This window comes from Onychomys torridus, chromosome 4, assembly GCF_903995425.1.
Source record: "Onychomys torridus chromosome 4, mOncTor1.1, whole genome shotgun sequence".
In the NCBI taxonomy this organism is placed as follows: Eukaryota; Metazoa; Chordata; class Mammalia; order Rodentia; family Cricetidae; genus Onychomys; species Onychomys torridus.
This window is the reverse complement of record NC_050446.1, coordinates 41,617,130-41,640,031: the sequence shown is the minus strand read 5'-3', so window position 1 is coordinate 41,640,031 and position 22,902 is coordinate 41,617,130.

The window sequence follows — 22,902 nt, the reverse complement described above, 5'->3', positions numbered from 1 at the left end:
ATTTCTGCTTAAAAATATCCTATGCACTGGTAGCAGTGAAAATATTGAGTCATGGAAATAATTTCCAAGGCAATCTCAATGCGAGAGACATTATTGTAAACGTTTTTACAGCATAAATATTTACTTGGCACATTGTATTTGTAGATTTGTTTTTAATTGTTGCTGTCTAGCAGTTTGTCTAGTACGGTGCAATGTGGGAAAGGTGGAGACAGAAAAGAGGTGAAGGACTGGGGAAAGTCAGGATATGAGAGCCAAATCACAGAGGGGCAAGGGCAAGAGCACACAGCTCCCCCCACCCCCCAGAATCCTGTCAGGAGAGGACAAAGAGCAGAGCAGGAGAACAGGTGTGGTTGAGGAGCAGTCTATTTTACACACAGTAAGTAACCCCCTTGCCAGCCTGGGCTGTTCTGTACGTGGGTTTCTTGTTCCCTGAATAACTCTCAAATATGTGTTATCTCGGGGTTGCTATTCACTGGCATACAGGAAGCTGTGTGCAGTCGAGGAAGCGGTTCGGCCTTTGGGGCAGAGGCCTAATGACACCAGAAATGCAGGCAAAATAAGTAGCCCTTTAAGCACCAGCTACTTTGAGTGCCGTCAATAGAGATCGCCCAGAGCCCAGCTCCTTTTCAACCTTAACTGAGCACTGAAAGGACATTTTCTTTTCTATTTGTATGAGTTTTGTCCCAGGGCTCACGTTATCCCACTGATACTCTAACAGGTTTTCAATTTCTACAGTAGCAGCCAGAGAGGAGGGCTGGCTGCGCAGGAGCCTAACCAGTGTTCAGTGGCTGCATCTCAGGCGGATTACCAAGGATTCCGGGGCCTTTGGCTTCTGTCCCAAATTACTTTAAGGTATAGAGAGGAGAAGGCTGGTTTGTCTCATGGATCAAGTAAGGGAAGCGAGGAGAAAGGTGAAAAGGATAAGGAGGAGCTGGAGGACATAGGTAAGATTGTCAGAAGGTGTAAGAAGAGAAAAAGAATGAAGAATTTCTTTTTGTTTAGTTTAAGGCTGGACACTAAACTCCCAAGGCTTTTGCTTTGCTATTCTTGTTTTGTTTTCACAGTGCTGATGCTTGAACCCAGGGCCTTGTACTGTCTTTGTTAAACCACTGAGCCATACCCCCAGCCCTTCAAAGCATTTAAAATTCACCAACTAGTTCTAAAAGTCACTAAGAGCCTTAGATCCAGTTGGCTAGAAAACAAACATAGAAAAGCCTTGTTCTCTGTGGAATGCTTTTGAGATGAGGATAACTTAGTCTCCTCCACTATCCATCACATTTCTCCCATGGAGGACAATGCTTGCCTTTCTCCACACATTAAAACAGAGATTGCATTGCCAGTGAACACTGGGAAGAATTTGGGAGTACGATTTGCATACTGATTTCAGCTGTGATAGTCTCAGCTACTTGTCTCTATCCCTTTTTAAAAACAAAGACAAAATTAAAAAATAATACTCCATTGTCCCCAAAGATGTGTAAGTCTAAGAATAAAAATAATAGTATAATAATTTGAGCTGGACTAGCACCATTTTAAAGACAGTTTTTCAGGTCCCAAGAACTTTAAATGAGCAGGTCCATAGATTATGAACTCCAAAGACTACTCTGGTGGAAGTCTAGTGATGATCTTGAGATTATGGTTCTTAGTATTACTAGATATAGTCCAAGTTTGACTTGACTTTATGTTTTAGTTCAGCAATGAAATTGAATGGGGAAAAGTTAAAGTGAGGGGGAAAATATGGCTCAAGAATTTCCTGAGATCTACAGTGATTTTCAACCTATCATTTATAGACAAGTACACAGAAGTACACTCCAGGCACAATGGATCCCCATGCTTTATTTCCTTATATCTTCCAGGGCAAAAGAGAATTCTCCAGATACTCACCCCATAGTCATCAACCCCATAGCATCCCATCATTTACATTTCAAAACAGAGCTCAAGAGTGTGCTCGGAAGGTCAGTGAACCTCACCTTGACTTTCACCTATTGAAACCAGAAGGCAATTCAACACATCTAATCTCTCCATATAGTCTGAAACTGTAGATGCCACAGGAGAGATTTTTCAACTATTTGCACCATGCTGACAGGGGCAGGTCCTCAAGTAGTACTGACTTTTAATCATGGTAGACAGTGCCACAGGCATCTTGTGCGTGCGTCCCCGTGAAAGAGGTGCCATAGAGCCACTGCAAGGAAGCTAAGCTTCAAGGATTCTCTAGCTTTGGTTGTGTGTAGTGGTACACATCTGGACTGAGGCAGAAGATGAGAGTGAGAGAGAGAATGAATAGGAAGCAAAAGAAGGAAAAGAAAGAAAGGTTTTCCGGGTTTTTCATGTCAGCTCTCTGGCTAACAGGAGGAAGTCCTGGATGCTGGGGAGAGCATCTGTACTCCAAGTCAAATGACCTTCAAGGCACCTTGCTGTTACTTTATATGTCTGTAATTTCCATTATGACTTTAGACTTTCATCTTTCAGCATATTTTCATTTATTGTTGTAGCTACCATCAGGGCTATAATAGGAGAACAGTTCTAGGTAGCGTGCAGATAAAATATGTAGACCCTGGCAATAGTGAGGTCTCCTTAGCCACACCTCATTTTTCAGTGGGCAGAAACGCATGTGGGGGTTGACGTAAGCACTCCCTCTTGTGTTGTTCTCGTGGTGCGCTAGCCCTTTGAGAAGACTGCAGAGTAAAAGGGTGCAGAGAGGGAGTGTTGTGGAAGCCAGCCAGTGCTGGGGAGGGTGCCTGTGAGTACTAGAGAGGCTTTTGTGTTTTCTCACAAATGCCTTCCTGGTATAACTCTTAAATACCAACTGCATTCTCTTCTCTAGCCAGCCCCTTCTGATTGTCTGTTGCCCCAACTTCCTTTTGAGGCATGAGTGAACTTGAAGGAACACAGCATGGTGGGGATTTGGGGATGACTTCCTACCTGTGTCACTGAATCATTCAGACGCTCACAGCAGGGCCACAGCTGATCAATAATTTCCAGGACTGTCAAAGGCAAAACCCAAGGAATGTCACCCAACCAGTTAGAAATAGCACCCTGACAAGAAAATTCCAGGGCAGTCAAAAGATAAATTGTAACATTTGGTTATATTACTATGTGCTAAGACTTGTTCTTGACAGGAGACATTTGGTTCCCATTTGAAGGCTGTGGAGGGCTTTAACTAAACATAGAGGTAGGAGTGTGATGAACGGGGGTTTCTAACAGCTACATTAAGAAATTGAAGTTGTCAAATCTACCCATGAGAGAAAAGCAACCATCCAGATATATACTAAAATGTTCCATTAGAAAACTATTTTAAATGCTCCAAGCCTGGTAAAGCCACCCACTCCTCCCTCAGGAAACAGAAGCTGTACTTTGATTTCTGAATGACTTTTGCTTGCTTTTAGCTAGGTAAGTCTCTTATTCAATGTAGTACAATTCTGTTATTCTTAGCTTATTTAATTAAAAATTTTATATTATGTGTATGAGTTTTTGCCTGTATGCATGTCTGTGTACCACACGTGTGCCTGGTGCCTGCAGAGGCAGAAGTTGGCATTTGATATCCTGAAACTGGGGTTACAGATGGTTGTGACCTGCTATTTAATGCTGAGAACTGAAGTCAAATCCTCTTTTAAAAGCAGCCAGTATTTGTTTCTTTTTCTTTCTTTTTTCTATCCCCTCCCACCATCCACTCCTCAGAATAGGAAAGACCCTCCCTGGGATTCAACAAAGCATGGCATTATCAAGTTGAAGCAGGACCAAGCTCCTCCCCGGTGCATCCAGGCTGAGCGAGGCGAGGCATCCCACCATAGGGAAATGGTTCCAAAAAGCCAGCTCATGAACCAGGAACAGATCTTGGTCCCATTGCTAAGGGTCACAAACAGACCAAGCTACACAACTCACACCCACATGCAGTGGGCTTAGGTTGGTCCGGTCCCATGCAGGCTCCTTAGCTGTTGGTCTAGAGTCCATGATCTCCCACGAGCTTGGGTCAGCTGTCTCTTACTACTGAGCCATCTCTCCAGCCCTGTTAGCTTATTTTGAAGTATTACCAGTAACTCCAATTAGACAGTAAATTCCAACACTTGGAATTCTGACAGTTCATTCACTAATTAAAAAAAAATCTTCATAGAGTGACTATTCAGAAGCAAACTAAATAGAAGCTACTGTGTTATGGTGTTTATATAAGATTTAAGATACGGAGGAGTCTGGTGGTGACGAAACACAAAGTGACCCCTTCTCCCTTGTACTGGGCACAGAAATCCTAGAGGACAGACACACTGTTAACGAAGGTGGTGCGTATTGATGAGAGAAAGCAATGACTGGGGTGAGTGGAAAGGAAACTTGAAGTTTTAGACTCCATCTTTGATTTATATGTTAGAAAATTGAAATCCAGACTCCATAAGTAGTCCTGTGGGTTATGAATGGTCAAGGTCCGAAGTTCCCACACTCTGCACCTTGTTCCACACAGCTCTGCTCCCGGGGCAGTGATGGAAATAGTTGACACTTATAAAGCTTGAACTGAGAACGTTCTGAAGCCGTGAAGATTATCATTGTTGCTGGCCTCATTTATGTCAGATGTAAAGTTTCTAAACTGTTGTGAAGAACAAGCACTAGTGAGTATAAAGCAACTACCCCTATAGAACCAGTGAGAAGGCTTAGAGGGGAGGGGCATTTGGTGCTAAGTCCCGAGGTCCGGGTTTCATCCCTGGAAGCCACATGGTGGAAAGAGAGAACTGACTTCTGCAAGTTGTCCTCATGACTTCCATAGCCATGTTGTGGTACATGCATATACAAACAAACAAACAAATAAATGTATGTTAAAAATTTTACTCATGTAGCCTCTGCTGATTGTCTTCATCCTCACAATCATCCTTAACCACAACTAGAACTACAATGTGACACCTGAAATCAGTCTGATTAAGGACCCTCCAAACCGAGATGAGAGTAGCTAGCACTTTAAAAGGGGCTGACTCCACAGAAAACAGAGAGTGTGATGTCCTAACTCAGAGCCAAAACGTTTTCTTTAAATTGGTGGAGACATTTAACAGGACTCCCTGGATAAGACTGGGGGGGAGGAGTGCCATGCACAATGTTGGTCATTTACTCAACAAACATTTAATTAGTGCCACTTTATGCCAAGCCAGGTAGTAGGTGCTGGATTGATAAGATTTATAAACCACGTTTCCTGCACTCAGGGAGCTCACAGTTAATGAGGCGTTACATAATGTACCAAGGCTCTTTGGATGGCAACCTATTGTAAACTAGAGCATGTGTAAGGGACGGTGGTGGCAGTGAGCAGGAAGCTCACTTTTCCTGACAAGCACAGGAAAGCTTTCTCTAAAAGGAGCAGTTTAAAACTCCACTCCTCCTTGGAACTGGTCTGAATTTTAGAGGATTATGGCCCAAGAGTCTCCACACTGAATTGAAGGATCAATGGACTTAGCAAAGAAATTCCTTTACCTATAGGCTGGGGTGAAAAATGGAGAGGCAGAAATATCTGAAAAAAAAAAAATCAAAACAAAACCCTTTTATATTATCTAAGAGAAGGACAGGTGTGACGCTGGATGGATTGGAAACAAGGATGGATAATGGGTACTGTGTCAAAGGTAAAAGAAGAGAGACATAGCAAACATATTTATAAGCCTGGATGTTGTCAGAGATAATTGTGTCTTTGATGTGTACACAGAGAGATGAAGAGCCATGCAAAATGTCAGCTTGAGTGACTTAATTATTCCCAGCATAGAGAATTCTAAGATGTCAAGAAAAAGAGCAGACTGGTAAAATGTGAATAGTTTATAAGCGTTTTCTGATTTGAGCCTGTTTCATTTTTACAGTGTCCAGAGGAATATTGCCTATAAAGATGCAATGGATGATGAAGATGAGATTTTTTTAAATTTAAATTCATTTATTTTTAGTTTGTCAAGAAAAGGGAAATCTAAAAACTGCCCTGTATAAAAAAAGGCAATATCCAAATACATTTCATAGCTTGAAATGGACTTATGTTTATTCCCTGGTCTATCCTCCAAGGTTAGTGTCAATGCATGAATAGAGGGTATGTTTGTGAAGTTCTCCAAACAATCTGATCCATTGTTTCTTTAATATGAATATGAAAACTTTGGTCCATTGTTGTGTCTTTAAGAGGGGCTTTTTCTTCAGGCACCTCAGTTAGGGTTATTGTACTGAAGTAGCCATGGTATGTAAATGTCATGAGGATGGCTTCATATATTTTAGTCTGACTTTTAATTTATCAATATTAGCGATAACAGGACCTTTGGAAGAGAGAAAACATACCTTACTTACTTTTCAATCATATGAAGATTTTCTTAGAACAAACACATGGTGATTGTTAATATCTTCTTTGTAATCCTTTGTGTCATTGAAAGGAAATACACTATCCCTCAAATAACATGAAATAAAAACCCAGGTTAGTAAATAAAGATCTGAAAGTCTGTATTCATTGTTTGGAGTGATGGAACATGGCATGTACAAAGGATTTTAACTTTTGTTTAATGGGAACGTCAGTTTTCCTTGAGGAGGCATAAACATTTTAAATCGTTGAGATCAAGACAACATTCTTAGAAGCACAAAGGAAATTCAGAAAACATGGAAACCATCTCATGGTGGATATCACACAGAGAACAAAATTACCACAGTAGAGACATACAATCCCTGAGCTGAGCATATTTGTTCCTGGTGCACTGAGCCAGTTCCAGACCCCGTGGGAGAATATCTGGAACTCAGGGCTAACTGGTAAAGGACACTGGCCGGCCATTAAACAGATTTGGATTCCAATTCTTGTTCCCTAGGGAGTTTTGTAGAAGTCATCTCTGTAGAGTATCATCAGTTCTCTCACCAAGGGCGGTGGTGAGGATGAAACAAAATGGGGTATATTTTCAAAGTCCTGAGCCTGGTACATGGCATGGTGAGTGATCAGTGATATATGCTACCAAGGTTGAGATTGTGCGTTTCATTTTCCTGAGCCGACTTTGAGAGTTCAATCCAAATCAAACATTGCAGGATTCTGGGCGGGAGATTTAGTTTCTTCTCAGTGGTTTATCTGAGACATCAACAGCCTTAACTATTTCCTTTAACAAACTCAAATCAATGTCTGTCCACTCTTCAAACTTCAGATGGTTGACTGTCTTTTAAACGATGATGATCCTGTCTGCTCATGCACCCAGAGCTGCCTGGAGAAGGCTGGAAACCTGAGAGGAATGTGCTTCCAGTTGTAAGGATTGCCTGGATGGCGGTCTCTAGCCAGAGCCTATGGACCAATGGCTGTGAGAAGGTGTGAGTCCGCTTTCACTCCTGTCTGCATCTCTGTCTTAGCTCCTGGTGAAACAACGAACAGGTGTGAATTCATGCTTCAGTTCCTAGTGTGGGATTCTCACTCTGCCTTTCCATGCCTACAGTGAAGAGTTTAAATCGAACTGTTTAGACTTAAGGTGACTGGTGAAGACGACACAAGTTTCTTTTCTTACTTCAAAACGTTAACCATGCAGCAGGAGAAGACACAAACTTAGCTGGAGACTGACTGGTCAGGACCAAATGAAAACATGCAATTCCTGTAGGGCAATGGTGTGTGAATGGCTGTCCCTCTTTCTTAGTGCTGTTCAGACCATTGCCTTTTGCTACTATAAACTCCTGTTATTCCAGTGACTTGATTTCTCTCTATCCACAGTGTAGGGACAGCAGGTGCCCTAGGGGCTGCAAGGGTTGCCTTAAAAATCCCATCTAATCCCAATCTTATGCAAACCTTGAGTACATTTCTGGAGAGCAGTCTTTGTCAGGGTCCTGTCGAAAGGAGCCATGTCTTTAGAAGCTTGGACACATTTTTTTTGGGGGGACTGATTAGTCAGGAAAATTCAGGGTCCATTCAGAATCTCCCAATGATTTATTCAAAGACTGGAAAAAGACAGTTTCTTTTGCTTAGAAATATCATCTTATGACTCATATCATTTAGGGTATTGAAGAGAGACAAATTTGAACAAATTGTTAGCACAAGGAAAAAGTGAACTAAGGAGTGAATTAATACCCTACCTTAGAATGAATGAGCCTCTTTCGGCTCCCTAAGAATGTAGTTTACAAAACAGTTGATGTTTTGTAACAATGTCCAAGATTTTACATTTGCTTTTTCCATCAAGGAATGAAAAATGTAATAATGATATGACCGTCATTTGAAATTAATTTCAAAAGCCTACTCACTTTACTACTTAAGATCAAAACCTACATTTTTTTCTGACATTCTTTTGCTACTAATTACTAATTGACTTTCATCTGTGGAAGGACACACACACACACATACACACACACACACACACACACACACACACACACACACACACACACCACAGAGAGTCAGTGCAGTGGTGTGTTTTATACACAAGGCATATATGTGCTTTTATACATTTATACTCTGAGTATTGTGGGCAGATACACATATATCTATACTATACACACATAAACATGGAGATACATTGTTATTTAACAAAAACATCTATAGAATAACCAGGTCTTAGAAAGCCTAGAATTTATTAGGAAATGTTATAATTATTTTACAAAACAATGTACTAGAAGCAGCATGAGGGTGAGTTGAAGAATTCTAGAATTTTCCATAAGATACCTTGCTACTATGTAAGGCCTTTGTGAATCAGAAGCAGAAACCATTCTTCCAGCTTTCCTTTCTTTCCTTTTTTCTTCTTCACATTTTATAAAACTGTAGTTTTATTGCTACATAATACAGTAAGAAGATTCATCGTAAGGGTTACCTAACAACGTTGGTGGTGTTGATGAATAGTTGCAATTAATACATTCCCTTAATTAGTCTGATACCCAGAAGATGCACCTGGCAGGTCATTTTAATACTACAATTGATTTATAGCTGCTAGAAATGATTTTACCGGCTATCTTCAGAGAGTACAATTAGAGTAGATTTCATTTTTTTATGCTTTTTCACTGAGGAATAAACATAAAAGGTCTATGTAATTCAGAACAAAGCAGCTATAATGTACTAATGGTTTATGGATTTTATTAATATTCAGCTAACATTAGAGGCAATTTTAGGAGCGAGCAACCTATTTTCTTTATGAAGTATTCAGTTTTTTTAGTATCTGAGTGCTTTGTTTAAAAAATAAACCTTGATATCATCTCATGAGTTGCTTTTATTTCTTTCAGAAAAAATACAAAATAAAAATTTTAGGTGCCATTTACTGATAGCATTATACAGGCACTCACATATGGTATATTTGCTTTATAAATACATATAACATTACAAATAAGTCATTAGGCATTCATGTGCCTTAAATCATGCTTCCATTAATATAATTGTTGAGCTAATGGGTGAACTCTGTTAGTAAAAGAGGGAGCTGCATTTTGTGGTTGAACAGGTAGCAGAATATTTTAAGTACCCGATTATATATCTGGCTTTCATTCTGTTTATCTAGGATATTAATTTTACTAATCGAGAATCTGTGTTCTTCTTTCCCCATTCATATCATGGGACCAATTTGCTTGTTTACCTTAAGGTAGTAGGACAAGGAGAAATCAGTGCCACAGACAAAGCCTAGAGTTTGCTGAAAAGTATTAATGGCTAAATACACCATTTCTACAGTTAATATGAACTCTACTTAAAACTATCTAGGTAGAAGCCAATGTCTTTCAAAGGGTCAGTGATGGAAGAAATAAAACATAATTTCATTTAACATATAGCCTATAACTATACCCAGATCTAGCTACTTATAGTGAATTAAGTTTAAAAGTGGTGGATTCATGAGAGATAGACAAATGGTTCCTCTCAATGTGTAATCACATAGTCAACTGGAGAAAGAAACAAGAGAATTCACCTACTGATTCACGAAGAAAAATCAGAAGCTGCTAAATTATAGGGAGGCAAGTTGAGGGACTTTAAAAGGATCCATAGTAGCATTAAGTGTTTCAGATTTTGACCTGAAGTTGACTTCTTGGTCCAAGCCACCCAGAACTACTCAGTATCTCTAATGTCCAAGAATCTCTCCTTTGTAAGACTTTTAGAATTCCCATCAGCTCTTCTTGCTTTGCGTTATTTCAGAAACTCATAGATTGGTAAAAATCGTCCAGTTTCTCTTTCAGACTTCTTCACACCACACATTTCAAAGAGGCTGAGCAGTGATCAGAAGCAGAGTTCAGAGTCAGGAATGTATGGTGATATGACTCTTTACAAGTCAGTGGCTACACAGAGAAAGTTTATCCAACCTTAGAACATAAATTATTAAAATAAAATTTACTGGATGCCATTTTAGAGATCAGAGATTAATTCAAAGTTAGAGTTTAATTTGTCTAGAACCATTAAGGCAAAGCAACCTACCGAAATGTTTAAGATCTCTGAGTCTGTACAGCTCACATAAAAATCATAAGTATAAAAAAATTGTGTCAGTTTACCAACCAATACAATAACCCACAGTGGTTCTAATATGCTCGAGAGCAGTGATTCTCAACCTGTTGGTCATGACCTCTTTGGTTGTCACATATTAGATATCCTGCATATCTGACATTTACATTAGTATTCATAACAGTAGCAAACTTACAGTTATAAAGTAACAACAAAATAATTTTATGGTTGGAGGTCATTGCAACACGAGGAATTGTATTAAAGGGTCACAACATTAGGAAGGTTGAGAACCACTGCTCTAGAATGTCTTAATACTTATAGGAAGCCACCTGATGGAAGTCCAGGGACTTGGGCATTTCTCAGCAGTCATTCTGGCCTAAGGGTTCAAGAATGATGATACCTGTTGGTTCCAAGAGACACTCAAGGTGTTACCACATCTGTGGTTGTACTGAAAGTCTCAATAGCCGGCTTCTAAATTACCATGATGGGTACTTCAAGGGGGGCATTTTGCCCATTCCTCCTGATTCCAGGGAGGACAATATGTAATTATCTTGGCTTAGAGAGCAAAGCTAGCTCTGAAGCCAATTGATGATGCTTAGACATAATCATCTGCCTCAGGGGAGCATTATCTTAGGTTGCTAGGTAGTTTTTGTTTATTTCTATTTTTGGCCAGTAAACATTTAGAAATGAATTTCTTTCCTGCCTGCTTTTATTTGTTATATGGGATAAATTATATTCTGCTTTGGATTTCATGCAGCAGGAGTTTTTAGTGCTGACCAGAATCATTGGCAGCCATCTGTGCCTGGCCCCAGGCACGGACTCTCCCAGGAAATGTCTACACACCTGTTTGAAGCACAGCTTTAAGTTCCTAATATCATTTGACAACCTTGCATTAAATCAAAGAGCAGTAAAAAGTTAGCTTTGAATGCAGCTTGGGAGCCCTTATTCTTGTAATTTATAGGACAGATCATCTTCTACAATTTATGTAATATTCAGTATGGAAACAACTCTCATTACATTGCATTCTATTTTCAAATTCTGGTTTAAGCAATGAGGAGTTAGTTGTCCTTGTTGCTGCTTCTCCTAATTCCCCACTAACATCCTTATGAAAACATCATTGTTACTTCTTTCTCCATTGTGTCCAGATACAAGACAGAATCAGTTTAAAGGAGGGAGGAAGTATTTAAGTGGACAGTTTGCAGAGATTTCAATGCTAGGTGGAGAGCAGCATTGTGATAGTAGGTGATATGGTTGAAGCTTGTACACATCATGCCTGTGGACCAGGAAATACAGAATGAGATGAAAAATAAAACAGGCTATATCCCTGAGAGACCCAACTTCAGTGCCCCACTTGCCTCCATCAATTGGTGCCCATGGCTTCCAAAATTCATGCCAAGAGCCACAGAACAGGTGTTCAAACATAAGTCTGTGGAAGACATTTCATATTCAGACTGTAGCATTTGCCCCAGTGACCCATGTTTCTCAAGTCCAACTTTGAGAGTCCCCATAATCTCAACAGCTCTGACATTGGTGACAAGCCCAAAGTCTTTTCTGAGACCAAAGGCAAACTCTTAGCTATGACCCTCTGAACAATCTGAAAAATGTTATAAAGTTCCTAGCCTAAATAGTAGAGTGAAATTTTCAATTCCAAAATAAAGGAAAAGATGCATGTCGAGGAGGAATCAGAACCAAGAGTGGCTGAAACTGAGCAGGGCCGATATTAAAATAGGCATTTTTTATCCAGCACCTGGAGCAGGTAAAGGCATAGTGTGAGCTCCAAAGAGCTTGGGCAACTCAACCCGTATAGCCCTGCCAGTTGCAGCACGCATGAACTCTCTCTGGGGACAGTTCCACTCTTCCACTCCATTTCTGTAGCTTTCCTCAACAGACATTCATATTCCTGGCATTACCAAAATCTAGGAGTCTCCCACACTTTAGGCCCCACCCTCACTTCAGTATGCCCTGGGCTTCTATGCCTCTGTGCAGGGTCTATACCAGATTCTCAACTCTGATGCAAATGGACAGGATTCCTTAGTTTCTATCTGCTGCTTTGGTATAAGCTTTGTTATAAGCTTTCATTCTTATACATGTTTACAAATTAGTGCCACCTTAGATGATAGGACATTCTGCTGATAGTTCAAACTGTAGCCACACACACACTGGGACCATTGCTGAAGATTCCTCTGAATATCTGAGCAGATGAACTAGGAGAAACACTTGCCCTGAGGCACTTTGTTTCATCTATCTATCTCTCTATCTATCATCTATCTATCTATCTATCTATCTATCTATCTATCTATCTATCTATCTATTTTTATTTTGTTTTGAGACAGGGTTTCTCTGTGTAGTTTTGGTGCCTGTCCTGGGTCTTGCTCTGTAGACCAGGCTGGCCTAGAACTCACAGAGACCCACCTGGCTCTGCCTCCTGAGTGCTGGGATTAAAGGCATGTGCCACTACCAACTGTTTTTTGGTTTTTTTTTGACACTTGGTTTTTAAATTAAAGGATCAGATTTTTACCCTGGAACTTAAGGTGGATGGGGTCTAGCCATCAGGGCCCATTTTCTGTTGTTTCTATGACAGGTGTATGGTTTTTCTTTTTTTTCTTTTTAGAATTTTTAAAATTCATTTTACACACCAACTCTCACTCCTCCTCCTACTTGCCTCCCCACAGGCTCCCCCAACCCACCCCCATCCCCTCCTCCAAATATGTAAGGGTTACTATGAGGATCCAGCAAAGCCTAGTATATTCAGTTGAGCAGGACCAAGGCCCCCCCCCCCCCCCCCCCCCCCCCCGCCTCCTGCATCAAGGCTGAGCAAGAGATCCCACCATAGGTAATGGGTAATGGATTCCAGAAAGCCAGCTCATGCACTAGAGATAGATCTTGATTCCACTGCCAGAAATCTACAAGGATGACCCCAGCTTAGACTACTAGCATTAGCAGAGATAGTGCCTGAACTGGCCTACCTCAGTAATCAGATCAGTGAGTACCCTAACTGTCGTCATAGAGCCGTCATCCAGTAACTGATGGAAGCAGATGCAGAGATCCATAGCCAAGCACCAGGCTGAGTTCCAGGAGTCCAATTAAAGAGAGGGAGGAGGGATTATATGAGCAGAGGTGGGGGAATCAAGATCATGATGGGGAAATCTACAGAAACAGCAGAGCCAAGCTTATAGGAACTCATGAATTTTAGACCAACAGCTGTGGAACCTGTATGGGACTGGACTAGACCCTCTCTGCATATGGGATACAGTTGTATTGCTGCGTCTGTTTGAGGGGCCCCTGGCAGTGTGATCAGGATCTATCCCTGGTGCATGAGGTGACTTTCTGGAGCCCATTACCTATGGTTTTTCATTTTCTTTTTCTTTCTTTCTTTCTTTCTTTTCTTTCTTTCTTTCTTTCTTTCTTTCTTTCTTTCTTTCTTTCTTTCTTTCTTTCTTTCTTTTTAAGATTTATTTAGTTATTATATATACAGCATTCTGCCTGCATGTGTCCCTGCAGGTCAGAAGAGGGCACCAGCTCTCATTACAAGTGGTTGTAAGCCAGCATGTAGTTGCTGGGAATTGAACTCAGGACCTCTGGAAGAGCAGTTGGTGCTCTTAACCACTGAGCCATCTCTCCAGCCCCTATGGTTTTCCTTTAACAGAGCTAGTATTTAATAATTACAGGTCCTTTGCCTGTACCCTCCTTGTCTGCCCTTGTCTTAGTCAGGGTCGCTATTGCTGTGATGAAACACCACATTGGGGAGGAAAGAGTTTATTCAACTTATGCTTCCACATCACAGTTCATCAAAGGATGTCAAGACAGGAACTCAACCAGAGAAGGAACCTGATGCAGAGGTCATGGAGGAGTGCTGCTTACTAGCTTGCTCCTTGTGGCTTGCACAGCCTGTTTTCATATAGACTCTAGGACCACTAGCCTAGGGTGGGTTCACCTACAATGGGCTGTGTCCTCCCCCATCAATCACTAATTAAGAAAATGCTCTGCAGGCTTGCCTACAGCCAGATCTTGTGGAGGCATTTTCTTAATTGAGGTTCCCTCCTCTCAGATGACTTTAGCTTGTACCAGTTTGACATAAGACTGCTCGGCACAGCCCCATTATGTCCTTGCTACACTATGTTCTTCTCCTTCTCATCTTTTTGTTCTGCTTCTTGTGCTGAAGTCTCACTGTCAACCTGGATTTCAAACAGCACCCAATAATAATCATCCCACAGCCTGTTCACAACGCTGTCTTGAAATTTTTCTCCAACAGTTAAATTAGTTCACCACCCTTGAATTCATCCCCACTACAACATTCAGGACCTGGGGGGAAAAAGCCAAATTCTGTTATGAAATGTGACACAAATGACTTCTAGACAACTTTTTTTGTTTGTTTTTTGTTTTTCGAGACAGGATTTCTCTGTGTAGCTTTGCTCCTTTCCTGGAACTCACTTGGTAGCCCAGGCTGGCCTCGAACTCATAGAGATCCACCTGACTCTGCCTCCCGAGTGCTGGGATTAAAGCCGTGCGCCACCACCGCAAGGCCAATTTTTTTTTTTTTTTAATAGAGTCTTTGTTCCCCTCAGAAACTGCAAGAGTTTAGTCTTTATTGTGCACATGCCCATCAGCATTCTGGCCTTCCAAACTCCTGACAGAACGGCCAATTAAACTGTGGTCATAGCCCTGTAAGGTTTCTTTGGCCTACAGCCCCACACTCTTCAATATCCATTCTATAAACCAAAGGGCCATTGACCATGGTCAGGATTATTGCAGCAACACTCCTTATCCTCTGGTATCAAATATCTGTGCCAGTTAATTTTCTTGTCAATGTGGCAATATCTTACAGAAGCAACTTGAGTGGAAGAACAATTATTCCTGGCCCTGAGTTTCAGGGAATTTCCATTTATTATGCTGAAGTGGGCACAGTAGCACTGCTCTATTGGGCAAGCTCATGTGGCAGAGCTCTATGCATCACGGCTCATTGCCGAAGCAGGATGCACTGCAGCCCTCCAGTTCCTCCTCCTCCTTCCCACCAGCAAGGCCTCACAATTGCTCAAAACAACGCCATGTCTGGGGACCAGGTATTCAAATGGATGTATGTGGGGGTTGAGGAGCAGGCATGCCAGATTCAATTCACACAGATGATACAAAAAAAAAAAATAATGCCAATGGAAACACATAATCAATATGTGGTTTGTATATACTTTTCACATGTAGCAAATCAGTCTTTAACACTTTCGAGAAAGTGGGCAGATGCTTTCTAATGCTATCAAAAAATGTGTTCCCTGACACAGAGCCCTAGGGGCTACACCCAGCAAAAGCCCATTGTGGTGGTTTAACTGCAGTGCCCTTGATAACCTTGGGCATTTCAGTGCTTGGCCTGCAGTTGGTGATGCTGTTTGGGGAGGATTAGGAAAGTGGCCTTGTTGGAGAATGTGCATCAGTTAGAGTGGGCTTTGAGGTTTCAAAGCCTAACACCATTCCCAGTTTATTCTCTATCCTTTCTGCTTTGTTTTTTTTCAAGATGTGAACCTTCAATATGCCGTCATGGTCTCTAAACTTCTGAAACGGTAAGGCAAAATAAAGAATAAAGTCTTCCTTCTGTAACTTACCATGGCTGTGGTGGTTTTTTTTTTTTTTTTTTTAATCACATCCATCGATTGAGAGCTAATTCAAACAGCTGGCATCTCACTGTGGCAAGGACTGGAGTGGGAAGCAGACAAATTCCAGACCCTGGGACCAATGTCAAGCTGATTGCCTTGGACTTTGTGAGAGATTGAAATTCTGATTCTGTCTCTAACTTCTGAATCAGAAGTTGCATTGGAAGACATTTCCAGAAGTTATCTGTATACTCATTAAAGTTTGAAAAGGACTGCTGCATATCCCAAGACCATCTCCCCAAATTCTGCATTAGGAAGTGGAGATGTTGAAATTTGTGGAGAACGAAAATGTCTATGGCACTTGTTCTGTTGGGCTCATGATAAAGAATTTTCAGTTGGAATCCCCCTCCAAAGTCCCTTTGTCTGTCCATCAAGTGCAGAGTTGAATGGCACAACAAAATAGAATGACCTTTTATGCATTCTTATAATCACTTGCTTCCTTGAATATTCAAATCCTATGTATTTAAATTTACATTAAATGAGCTGAATCATGAGTTTTTGCTTCAGTTTGAAAAGACTATCCAGTGGTACCCACACCTTAGTTTTCTTTCCCTTTCAGATTTCCGAATGACTAGTTAGCTATATTTAATAACTAGAACCTAAAAATGACTCCAGCCAGTTTTTGAAATGTAGAGGAGACATTGTTTTAAGAAATCAGGCTAACTACTAATGGCGTTCAACCCAGATTCTGGCTTAGATATTTTTCCTTCTTGTTTTTCTTTATAAATCAATGTTTCTGTAGTAAAGTATATGTCAGCTTCATTTTCCAGAAAATCGTATTTTTCATTGTATAACCCATAGACTCTTGTTCATACATTTAATGAAACTATAAAAGACAAACTGTTAAAAAATCCCAAAGTATGTTAAAATATTCTCTGTACCTTTCTGTATTATTGGTTTCTGTGATACACTGAATATGATTTTTCTAGAGTTGCCACAGGGCTTCAGTAAATGTTCCCAGTGTTTGGGAAGTATCACCAACTGGGTGAGGGAACTGTGGACCCCAAAACACAGTTTTCACCTCAAAAGGGAATAAGAGAGTTTTTTTCCCCCTATAGCCAAATATGAACACTCATGGCCATGGAACATAGATTCATGTTTGCTCAAGGTGTGCATGACAGCCCACCTATAATTCCAGTCTCCAAAGGAAGAGACAAGGGATTCCCAGAACAGTCTAGGTAGCAAGATTAAGCCACATGGTGAGCTCTGGGTATGACTGAGGAACCCTGACTCAATGAATAGAGTGGAAAATTGGTCAAGGATGATTATGGACATCAACCTCAGGCTTCCACATGCCTATGTACACATGTGCATACATATTCATACCCATCTCCACACCATGCACACTTTTACAAAGCATGGATACATACGTGTACACACATGAAAACATTAAAATAGCTGGGTGTGGTGGCACATGCCTTTAATCTTAGCACTTGGGAGGCAGAGGCAGGTGGATCTCTATGAGTTCAAGGCCAACCTGGTCTATAAAGTGAGTTCCAGGACAGTCAGGACTACACAGAGAAACCCTGTCATGAAAAATCAAAATAATAATGATAATTCAAATATTTTTTAAGAAAATAAATAATCATCTTTCCAAACAGCTGTTTTCCACAAGGCTCCAGGCTATGGCCACCTCATAGCCTGGCCCAGAGCTAACTTCAGGCAATGTGCTGGCCAGAGACCCTCTCCAGCCCTTGGGCAAGAAACCACAGGTTTTGCTGAATGAAGTCCTGCTTGGCTGGACTCTGGAAGACTGGGGCTCTTCCCAGGACCAAGCTCGTGAAGGAGCAAAGCTGACAGGCCAGGAACTCCAAGTATTTTCTAAGGAAATCTTCAAGGAAGTTTTACTCATATAGGGTACTCTTGGGTTGCCCAAAGGACCTAAGGACAAGCAAATGCCACACCTGGAACCAAAAAAAGTGTGCAGATGGAAACACTCACAGCACACCATTTCCCAAGAAGCTAGTGGAAGCTTCTGTCTAAGCCACAGAGTTCCAATGATGAGCCAAATAGAAAACCACACCAGCTTTGAGGGCAGTAACAGACCAACAGTGGCCAGACGTATGGGAATAGTTAAAGATTAAGGTAAATAGACAAATTGAACTGCTTTAAATCATTTTCCTGGTTTCAGTGTTATGAAAGAGCTTATGAACAAAAGCTGACGTTAAGCGATCACAGTGGGCTCGTCTATACGTTGTAGACACTGGTAAAGACTTTACTGTCAGGGAGTGTCGCATCACCAATACTTACATCAATTTGATTGGTGTCCAGATCACTGTAGAAATGATTACATATGGTTTTTATTACTGACAGAATAAAGGAAGTCGTAAGTCCCAGTAATTCCCAAACACACTGTTGGAGGTCACAGATACACAGGTCTGTGCAAAGCAAGGGAAACCTCCTGTCCTTTCAAAGGCTGTCTGTCTGATGGTGTTCTTCTTAGCTTTTGGCTTGATGAAAGCTAGCGGCCGGTTAAGAATACATTGTAAGGTATGGGTAGTGACACAGATAGGAGCAATATATGGCTTTCAAAGGGACTGAAAATAGAGCAAGATAATTTGGCTCTGGTCTATAGCATTGGTCTTGAGGTCCAGTAATTTGGCCTCATAGAATCTTTAACAACAGTACTGCATCTCTGTCTGTCTGTCTCTCTCCTCAGAAAGTACCTGTAATATGCATTTTGAGGTGCTGTCATCCACAGTGATTGCTTCTAGGGGTTAATTTGTATCTCTGCAATTAAGTCAAATTGGTGAATTATAACAGACAGTCTTCAACATTGCCCTCCATCCAACACACTGACACTTTTTTTTAAAAAATAGGGATTGTTTAACTAAAGTTTTCAAGAACTTAAATTCATTGTTTGTCTATAGTTCCAAAGATGAGGTTATGTAGGTATTAATAGACATCTCTAAATGTCTTTAGCATTTGATGGGACCAATTATGTTCATTGAATAGCTTAGTTTTAACAAGAAGATAGAGATCATAAAATTGAGAGTTTTTAAATATTTTAAAGCTTTGATTCTTCATAAATTTCATTCTTGGTGATAGAATAAAGAATAAGCACCAATAATAAGCTCTGGTTGCTTGGAATGGGATAGTTCAGATGCTTTTTGGACTCTTTAGAAGTGTCTGAAGGGTTCTGTGTTTGGGAATCAGCTGAAAAACCACGTGTCTTCACAACCATAAAACAATTTGGAATACTGGTCCAAAGTGCAATGTATTTTTTCTCACAGTACAACATGTCCCACTAAAATACCACCTTCACGTAATCTATTCATGTGTATCATCCTTTGTGGTTTTCTCTGTAGCATTTAGAGATTTAGTTCCTCATATTATAACAAAGGAAAGAAAGGACACTCAATGGCCTGCCCATGTGCCTATCAACCGTGAAGGTCTAAACCAGCCTTTGACCTTAGCTAAGAGAGTGCAAACCTCAAGTACTTTCTATTCAACAGGGCTATACACATTAGCACAAATAGCTGACAAGTTGGATACCATTGTTAACTAAAGAGGCAATATTGCATGATGATCAAGAGGTCAAGTCCTTGACATTCTGTGTTCAAAACCTGCTTCTGCCACTTATTAGATCGGACCACTCCAGCTCTCTAATGGTTCTTGGTAAGTATGGCTGTTTGAAGTCTACCTCATAAGATCAGTTTGAAGTTCAAAGGAGTAGCCATGGGAAAAGCAGTCACCATAGACCTGGCAAGAGTAAGTGATCAGTAACTGCTAGTCATTTATTGAGCTCACATTACCCCGGATGCTCTAGGAATTTCATGTGCACTACTACTAACTTCTACAAACACTACAAGGAAACATGTTTTGAAGTTTTAGTTTTGTAGAAAAAGAAACCAAAACTCAGCAAATATAAGAAATATGTAAGGATAAGTCTTGAATCTGAGATTTTTAGCCCAAGTCTCACATAGTTCAAAGCTATTCCTCTTAATTATATTTCTGTTAAAAAAAAACATAGCTTCTGGTTCATAAGAATGCAGAATTTTTAATGAATTTTTTGTCTCAAACTGAGGGAAGTAATGATAATTCTTGGGGGTTTGAGAGTCTTATCACTCTGGCTACTTTAAATGTATATTCTCATTTTCAAAAATAAAAAAATGTGTGTGAGTGTATGTTATTTATGTGTTCTGTATGTGGACACACATTTTTGTGTGAATGTGGAGATTGGAGGTAGACCACTGACCTTTTCCTCAATATCTTGGCACCTCTTTCTTTCCCTTCCTTCCTTCCTTCCTTCCTTCCTTCCTTCCTTCCTTCCTTCCTTCTTTCCTTCCTTCCTTCCTTCCTTCCTTTCTTTCTTCCTTTCTTTCTTTTTGAGACAATGTGTCTCCCTGAGAGTGGAGCTTGCTGGTGGGCTGGAGTGGCCAGTGAGTTAGTTCCTGTGAGCTGGTCTATTCTGTTGCTCCAGCCCTGGGATCACACATTTGCACTGTCATATTTGGATTTTCACATGCAAACTAGACAGGAGACTCAGTTCTCCATGCTTGTATGACAAGCACTCTATTCACTGAGCTTCTCGCCAGGGCATCATTTGGTTTTATAATAGCTCTATAAAACACTAGGTACAAGTTATCCTGTAAGACTAAAATGTTAATGAAAATGAGTTTATGAAGCAAAAATCAGAAGTAATGTCTCTTTTCATGGACAGTTAAACACATAAGAATGTGAAGCTGGATAGAGAATGTATTGTGTCTTTAGGAATTGATCCTTATAAGTTTCTATTTAATAGACAGAATATTATTACTTCAATTACGTCTTTTCTTCTGAGACATTCTGTATAATGTCTAGAAGTATTTAGAATAGCTATCATAAATAGCTAGTATTTTCCTTCCATAACACTGAAGTTGATAATTATTTTCTCCTAATTAATATAGGACATTTGGGGGTGTCTGAGTTCAATGGAATCTTTGTTGGCTCTTGGTGTGCTTAGTGAGGGAACAGAGGGTCCTGTAAAACTTAACATTCACCGTGCTGCTCTGAAGAACCATGTGTTCTTCAGTTCTTGTCTCAAAATAAAATTCAATGGTCACAGAGGCTGAGTTTTAGAAAGGATTTTTTTATAGGTTCAAGAGAGAGAGGGCAGAACTCCTGCATAGCAGGGCAGTTTCCAGGACACATAGCATAGGGGTACAAGTCTGGAGGAATTTTCATGGACTATGGCAGAAACTGGGATGAGCAGTGGGGAAGGGAATGAGCTAGTTTCCCAACACTGTGTCCAGGGGCCTCTTCTCAGGTCCCCAGATGTAGCTTCCTGTCGGGAGTAAGAGATACCAGTGAAACAGGAAGCAGCACTCTTCAGTCTTTCCTGGCCTTGAGCAATGATATCCTTGAAGCTGTTGCTTTGGGGTTCCTACCCCACTTGACCAGTTTCTCTATGCTGTTTTCATCACAATGGTATTCCCTGAAGAATTATCCCCTGTCTCCATACACATAGACTGCTATCTTCTAAGGGTATGTTCTTCCTTACTTTTTAAACATATAAAGCAGTTTTAAAGATACATCAGAAAAAGTTAATGTTTTTTATTATAAGAAACAACCAAGAGATTGAAATAAAAATGTGAAAACTGGTGTTGGGGATTTAGCTCAGTGGTAGAGCACTTGACTGGCAAGCACAAGGCCCTGGGTTTGATCCTCGGCTCAAAAAAATGTGAAAACTTCATGGGTTTAGTATTGGCAAAGTGTGTCTTAATAAATCAGTACATGCCAACTTAGCTACAATCTAGAGCTGTGACTTCCCAGGAGGGGCTCTTAGGCATTATGAGTTAAATCAGAGAACTGGATCTAGTTACAACTAATTGTTACCTACCAAAATGTAGATGTTATCCTATCTTATACTGAAACTTGCTACTACTTAGCAAAGTGGACCAAACTTTAATAGAGAAAACAACTGGTCTACACTTTCACCAAGAAGTTGTCCTTTTCGTTTGGGATTGAGGCATGTTTCCTTTATTGCAAAGGGCAGTTCATATTGAGGCTGTCATTTATATTGATGTTCTTTTTTCAAAATGACACCTCCATGTAATTTTTTTTCTGCAGAAAAATTGGACTTCAGTGTTCAGGGTCATTGGTAAGAGATCTTTCACTGATTCAAAATTCATTTAAAATTTTTAGGAAGAAGGGGGAAAACAAACAACAAAAACAGCTCAGGAAAAGGAATATGTTTTCAACTTGGGAAACTCAGTATGTTTTAAATGGGCTCTCTGAACAGAAAACACTTGTTTTTGTTTTGTTTTGTTTTGTTTTTCCACTGGCAATTTAATAAAAACACATGGGGAAACTTTTTCCCTAGAATTTTGTGAAAACTTACAATTATCATAGAACTGAGTACAGTTTGTTTGCTCCCTCAAAAGCAGAGATGATTTTTATTGACCAATCTTTGATCTGAGAGATTAAAGAAAATACTGCAAGAACAGCAAGAAGGATAACACCACAGGGGTCAATAGGCATTACTCGAAACGGAAATGAAAGGGAATCATTCCGTTGGGATATGGAATAATTTAGCATTCTTTCTGGGAACTGGAGACTCATTCTCTCTTTCTTTCTTTCTTTCTTTCTTTCTTTCTTTCTTTCTTTCTTTCTTTCTTTCTTCTTTCTCTCTTTCTTTTGTTGTTTTTGGGAAAAGAATCAACTATGAGGAGGTTTCCCCATGACTTAATCCCATGGCCACATGTGAGGTCATTTGGAGGGCACCGTGCTCACTCACCAACATAATTCTGTAAGAAGCTTTTTAGCCGAAATGGTCTGGCTGTCCCATTCACACACCCTTGATTGAAATGTCCCTGGCAGACTTTTGGAATGCAGTTGAAAGGCTTAGTGACTCAATATTTTAACAGTGAATACATTTTCAGTCTCATTGAAAGTTGCCACTAACTACTGCAGAGGTTACATCTCTCAGTTTTCCCC